Source organism: Lithobates pipiens, unplaced genomic scaffold, assembly GCF_037356315.1.
Source record: "Lithobates pipiens isolate NorthernLeopardFrog02 unplaced genomic scaffold, aLitPip1_a1.2 Scaffold_22, whole genome shotgun sequence".
Taxonomy (NCBI): Eukaryota; Metazoa; Chordata; class Amphibia; order Anura; family Ranidae; genus Lithobates; species Lithobates pipiens.
This window is the reverse complement of record NW_027507784.1, coordinates 326638479-326645306: the sequence shown is the minus strand read 5'-3', so window position 1 is coordinate 326645306 and position 6828 is coordinate 326638479. Positions and strand designations below refer to the sequence as shown.

Below are 6828 nucleotides of genomic sequence, written 5' to 3'. Positions count from 1 at the left end.
AGGACAGGGGACAGATGTGCAGGGGGGTACAGAGGGTTAACAGGTGTGTGGGGGGGGGAAACAGGCGTGCAGGGGGGGGTTACAGAGGGGTAACAGATTGTTTGTGTCTGGGGGGGGAGAGACGTGCAGGGGGCTACAGAGGGATAACAGGTGTGTGTGTGTGTGCGCGCGCGTGGGGGAGGAGGGGGGAGATAGACGTTAAGGGGGTACAGAGGGGTAACAGGTGTGTGTGTGGGTGGGGGGGAAGACATGCAGGGGGGTACAGAGGGGTAACAGGTGTGTGTGTGTGTGTGTGTGTGTGTGTGTGTGTGTGTGTGTGTGTGTGTGTGTGTGGGGGGGGGTTTGAGGGGAACAGAGATGCAGAGGAGGGGTGCAGAGGGGAACAAGCATTCAGGGTGATAAAGTGATAGAGTTATCTGACGTGTGAAGATGGAAGAATTGTGGTGATCTGAAATTTGAAAATAAAGAAATTGGGGTGATTTGAGGTGTGGAGGTTCAAGTCCACCTTTGTAAAAAAATTAAGAAATGAAGATCTTTTTGCATACAAAAAGGTACAAAAATGTGCAGTATACAGACAGTTAGCCTGTCTGTATACTGCCCTAGCTTGTGGACAACAGCTGGCTTGATTAAGCAAGCCGGTGCCATCCACTATTTGTTTTCGGGCCAGGTCCAGAGGCACAGGTACAGGCCTGTGGACCACGGCTGAAGAAATGGGTGAAGAGGCGCCGCAAAAGTCTCAGTGAGGGGCGGAGCCAATGGGGGCGGCAAAATTAGGTTTAGCCTAGGGTGCCAAAAATCCTTGCACCAGCCCTGTGTAGACAATTCCGACGAACAAAGTGCCATGCATGCTCAGAATGAACTAAAAGATGAAAGCTATTGGCCCGACGTACGTGTTTGACGTCACCTTGTTCAGAAGGATCGTAAATTCCGTCAACTTTGTGCGACCGTGTGGATGCAAGACAAGTTTGGGCCAAAATCCGTCGGAAAAAAATGCAACGGATTTTGTGGTAGGAATGTCCAACCGTGTGTACAGGGCATTATTTGTGGCGTGTCAAGTGCGTTTTTCACACGTATTTTGCGTGTTCTGGGCACCTTCAGGAAAAGCACGGTGTGAATGCAACTGAAAAGTCTTTTCTTTACATATACTTTTATTTTTATCTTCCATTTTATATTATTATCCACAAAACGTTCCCTCGTCTAGCGGGTTTTATTTATTCGTTTTCTCCTCCGGTTACTATATGTGAGTGTGTGGAGCTCGGGGGAGTCACTCTGAGTGGCGGGAAGTCCTGCCTGCCCCTCTTGATTGGCTGTCACTGCTGCCGATCTCGGCGCTCGGCTATCATTCCTGGGAGTACCGCGGACTCGGTGACCGGGATGAGGAGAGGACGGGCCGGTATAGAGGTGGGGAATCGGCATAAGTATAATACTGTGTACAAGTAGGAGTACGGGCCGCTGTGCTTTGCGCTCAGTAGGCCGCTGCAGGCCCCAGCGAATCCGCACCACAGAACGGGACACCATTGTGAGGTAAGACCCATCCCCCCCCCCCCCCCATAGAAATCCTCCCATTGACTATACTGGTTATGAGGGGGAAGCAATGTCGTCTATTCCTGAGACTCTGTACCCTACCCTGGGGAAGGGGGGTATTTATTAACGTTGTGGGGTATTTATACTAAGGGGGTGCACTGGGGAGGGGTAAATTTATTATTTTTTTGGGGAGAGGTCTGTACTAAGGGACCTGCTGGGGGTGGGAAGATCTTTGCTAAAGGAGGTGGGTGTCAGTGTTGAGGGAGGGGGGGGTGTCAGTGTTGAGGGAAGGGGGGTGTCAGTGTTGAGGGAAGGGGGGTGTCAGTGTTGGGGGAAGGGGGTGTCAGTGTTGAGGGAGGGGGGGTGTCAGTGTTGAGGGAGGGGGGGGTGTCAGTGTTGAGGGAGGGGGGGGAGTCAGTGTTGAGGGAGGGGGGGGGAGTCAGTGTTGAGGGAGGGGGGGGGAGTCAGTGTTGAGGGAGGGGGGGGGTGTCAGTGTTGAGGGAGGGGGGGGGTGTCAGTGTTGAGGGAGGGGGGGGGGGTGTCAGTGTTGAGGGAGGGGGGGGGGGTGTCAGTGTTGAGGGAGGGGGGGGTGTCAGTGTTGAGGGAGGGGGGGTGTCAGTGTTGAGGGAGGGGGGGTGTCAGTGTTGAGGGAGGGGGTGTCAGTGTTGAGGGAGGGGGGGGTGTCAGTGTTGAGGGAGGGGGGGGGTGTCAGTGTTGGGGGAGGGATTATGTACTAAGATTAGGGTCGCCACCTCATCCCTTTAACTTCAATACCGGGCACTTACACCCCCTTCCTGCCCAGGCCAATTTTCAGCTTTCAGCGCTGCCGCTGTTTACATGACAATTGCGCGATCATGCTACACTGTAGCCAAACAGAATTTTTATTTTGTTCCATTCCGCGAGCGGGCGCAGTTTTGAAGCGTGACATGTTGGGTATCGATTTACTCAGTGTAACATTATCTTTCACATTATAAAACAAATTGGTCTAATTTTACTGTTGTCTTATTTTTTTTTTTATGCAAAAAAGTGAATTTTTTTCCCCAAAAAAAAGTGCGCTTGTAAGACAATTAGCTGTGGTGTGAATATAAATATTGCAATGACATTGTATTGCCATTTTATTCTCTAGGGTTTTAGAACAAAAACAATATATGTTTGGGGGTTCTAAGTAATTTTCTAGCAAAAAAAAAAAAAACTGTTTTAAACATGTAAACACCAAAATATCCAAACGAGGCTGGTCTTTAACCACTTTCAGACCGGACCATTTTGCTGGTCAAAGACCAGACCACTTTTTGCGATTCGGCACTGCGTCGCTTTAACTGACAATTGCGCGGTCGTGCGACGTGACTCCCAAACAAAATTGACGTCCTTTTTTTCCCACAAATAGAGCTTTCTTTTGGTGGTATTTGATCACCCCTGCGGTTTTTATTTTTTGCGCTATAAACAAAAATAGAGCGACAATTTTGAAAAAAACGCATTATTTTTTTACTTTTTGTTATAATAAATATCCCCCAAAAATATATAAAAAAAATTTTTTTCCCTCAGTTTAGGCTGATACGTATTCTTCATATTTTTGGTAAGCGTCTACAAAATAGGGGATAGTTTTATGGCATTTTTATTAATAATTTTTTTTTTTTTTTTTTTTTTTACTAGTAATGGCGGCGATCAGCGTTTTTTTTTTTTTTTTTTTTTTTTTTATTGTGACTGCGACATTATGGCGGACACACCGGACATTTTTGGGACCATTGTCATTTATACAGTAATCACTGCTATATAAATGCAGTGATTCCTGTGTAAATGACACTGGCAGTGAAGGGGTTAACCAGTGGGTGGCAGTGTAGGGGTTAAGTGTTCCTAGGGGTGTGTTACTAACTGTGGGGGGGCTGGGCTTTCATTTAGTGAACACTGATCTCTGCTCCAATCACATGGAGCAGAGATCAGCGTCACTAGTTGCTAGGCAGAATGGAGAAATGTTGTTTACAACGGCACTTCTCCATTCGGCTGCTCCGTGAGACGATTGTGGGGATGCCCGCGGCGATCTAGTCTGCGGGTCCCGCTACCGGACTCGCGGAGGTCCCGACCAGCGCGGGAGCGCGGCGGCGCGCTCCCGATGGCAGGGAGGCAAATTTAAAGGGACGTACATGTACGCCCATTTGCCTGCCCGTGCCATTCTGTCGACGTACATCGTCATGCGCTGGTCGGCAAGTGGTTAAGAAACAAGTGTCAGAAAAAGATCTAGACATTAAGTGGTTAAACTTCCTGCATTTACAGGCTGACTGCCTGGATTTTTTTCTTTACACACAGAAGTTTATCCCTTTGATCTAAGAAGGAAGCGTGGTTACAATGTTTCATTTTAAAAACTTGGCAGACTGCAAGAATGTTTTCCTTTGACAGCTGAGTGAGCAGATGAGTCTCTTCAGTTGTTATATGAAAGAATCGGAAAATTCTGCAATAGAGATCCTCAGAGGGGTTTAATCGAGATCACGATTTTTTAACAATTTATTGTGCGGCACTGATATGTGGCACTGATATGTGGCACTGATATGTGGCACTGATATGTGGCACTGATATGTGGCACTGATATGTGGCACTGATATGTGGCACTGATAGCCATCACTGATGGCACTGGCAGGCATTGGGGATGGGCACTGATTGGCATTTCCCTGGTGGTCCAGTGTGGTAGCAATCCCTGGTGGTCCTCGGTGGACATCCGAGGGGGTGCTACACTGATAAACAATCAGCACAGACCCCCCACCCCCCCATCAAGAGAGCAGCTGATCGTCTCTCCTCTACTTGAGTCTGTCAGACGCGACTGAAGAAAAGCCGGTCACTGGCTTTTCCTGTTTACATCGCAATCAGCTGTAATTGGACACGGCTGATCACATGATAAAGAGCCTCCGTCAGAAGCACTTTACCGAGACCGGTGTAATCGGTGTGTCGGACTGACCCACCGATTGCCGCGATGTGCACCCCCACGTGCATGTGAGAGCGGTCGCTCGTGAGCAAGAGCCACACCAGCCAGCCGTCATTTGACAGTGGGCAGGCAGCAAGTGGTTAACCACTTCAGTCCCGGAAGGTTTTACCCCCTTAATGGCCAGAGCATTTTTTGCAGTCGTGCGATGTTGTACCCAAGCAAAATTTACGTCCTTTTTTCCCCCACAAATAGAGCTTTCTTTTGGTGGTATTTGAGCACCTCTGCGGTTTTTATTTTTTGCACTATAAACAGAAAAACAGCAACAATTTTGGAAACAAAAATAAAAAAAATATTTTTACTTTCTGCTATTATACATATCCCAAATAAATCTAAAAAAAAAATGTGTTCATCAGTTTAGGGCCGATATATATTCTTCTACATATTTTTTGTAATAGGCGTATATTGATTGGTTTGCGCAAAAGTTATTGCGTCTACAATCTATGGGATAGATTTAGGGACTTTTATTTATTTTTACTGGTAATGGTGGCAATCTGCAATTTTTAGCGGGACTGTGACATTGTGGCGGACAAATCCGAGCTCAAATTACAGTTTTTGGGGGCCAGTGACATTATTGCATTGATCAGTGCTATAAAAATGCACTGATCAATGTAAAAATGACACTGGCAGGGAAGGGGTTAACACTAGGGGGGCGATCAAGAACTAGCTATTATATACTGTGAATTGATCTAGGTTCTATGTACAGGGTCTAGGTTCTGTGACTTGTTCTGGGTTCTGTAGATTACAAAGGTTGGTTCTGATATTTTGCTCATATAAAAAGCCATAAGCAATTACAAGACCTACCCCCCAATTGTGTGGGATTTTACGGGCAAAAACACATCAATATAAATAGTATCAACAAAAGTTTTATTTATTCCAATGTATAAAAAAATAGGGGTGCACCGAATGGAAGTTTTGGTACCGAAAATGCTGGAAACACTTTGCCGAAAAACTAAAATTACAGTTTTTAAAAAATATTTATATTTTTATATATAATTGTATTTGATTTTTTTTTTTTTTTTAGATTAATATCATCAATTTAAATTAATATGAATTTATTGTTAGCCATTATTGGCATCTTTAGTACAAGAAAAGCTCAAGAAAAATGAAGTCTCTAACCATCTCTTGTATCATGTCTGCAATCTCTTAAAACTATTAGCAGTGTGTTTAAGTTTAACAAATTTTCCATTTGGTGTACCTCTAGCAGACATGATACAGGAGATGGTCAGAGACGGCAGACATGATACAGGAGATGGTCAGAGACGGCAGACATGATACAGGAGATGGTCAGAGACTGCAGACATGACACAGGAGATGGTCAGAGACTGCAGACATGACACAGGAGATGGTCAGAGACTGCAGACATGACACAGGAGATGGTCAGAGACTGCAGACATGACACAGGAGATGGTCAGAGACTGCAGACATGACACAGGAGATGGTCAGAGACTGCAGACATGACACAGGAGATGGTCAGAGACTGCAGACATGACACAGGAGATGGTCAGAGACTGCAGACATGACACAGGAGATGGTCAGAGACTGCAGACATGACACAGGAGATGGTCAGAGACTGCAGACATGACACAGGAGATGGTCAGAGACTGCAGACATGACACAGGAGATGGTCAGAGACTGCAGACATGACACAGGAGATGGTCAGAGACTGCAGACATGACACAGGAGATGGTCAGAGACTGCAGACATGACACAGGAGATGGTCAGAGACTGCAGACATGACACAGGAGATGGTCAGAGACTGCAGACATGACACAGGAGATGGTCAGAGACTGCAGACATGACACAGGAGATGGTCAGAGACTGCAGACATGACACAGGAGATGGTCAGAGACTGCAGACATGACACAGGAGATGGTCAGAGACTGCAGACATGACACAGGAGATGGTCAGAGACTGCAGACATGACACAGGAGATGGTCAGAGACTGCAGACATGACACAGGAGATGGTCAGAGACTGCAGACATGACACAGGAGATGGTCAGAGACTGCAGACATGACACAGGAGATGGTCAGAGACTGCAGACATGACACAGGAGATGGTCAGAGACTGCAGACATGACACAGGAGATGGTCAGAGACTGCAGACATGACACAGGAGATGGTCAGAGACTGCAGACATGACACAGGAGATGGTCAGAGACTGCAGACATGACACAGGAGATGGTCAGAGACTGCAGACATGACACAGGAGATGGTCAGAGACTGCAGACATGACACAGGAGATGGTCAGAGACGGCAGACATGACACAGGAGATGGTCAGAGACGGCAGACATGACACAGGAGATGGTCAGAGACGGCAGACATGACACAGGA

The 6828-nt window shown here is 46.8% G+C and overlaps 1 protein-coding gene across 2 annotated transcripts in view; it reads left to right on the top strand.

The window, feature by feature from the left end:
- The first annotated feature begins 1392 nt into the window (after positions 1-1392).
- Positions 1393-6828, top strand: part of LOC143925011 (E3 ubiquitin/ISG15 ligase TRIM25-like) — a 117609-nt gene continuing 112173 nt past the window's right edge. For both annotated transcript variants that reach the window (XM_077449581.1, XM_077449580.1), the window contains exon 1: positions 1393-1524. The gene's annotated coding sequence lies outside the window, so the exon portion shown is untranslated. The remainder of the gene's footprint in view (positions 1525-6828) is intronic.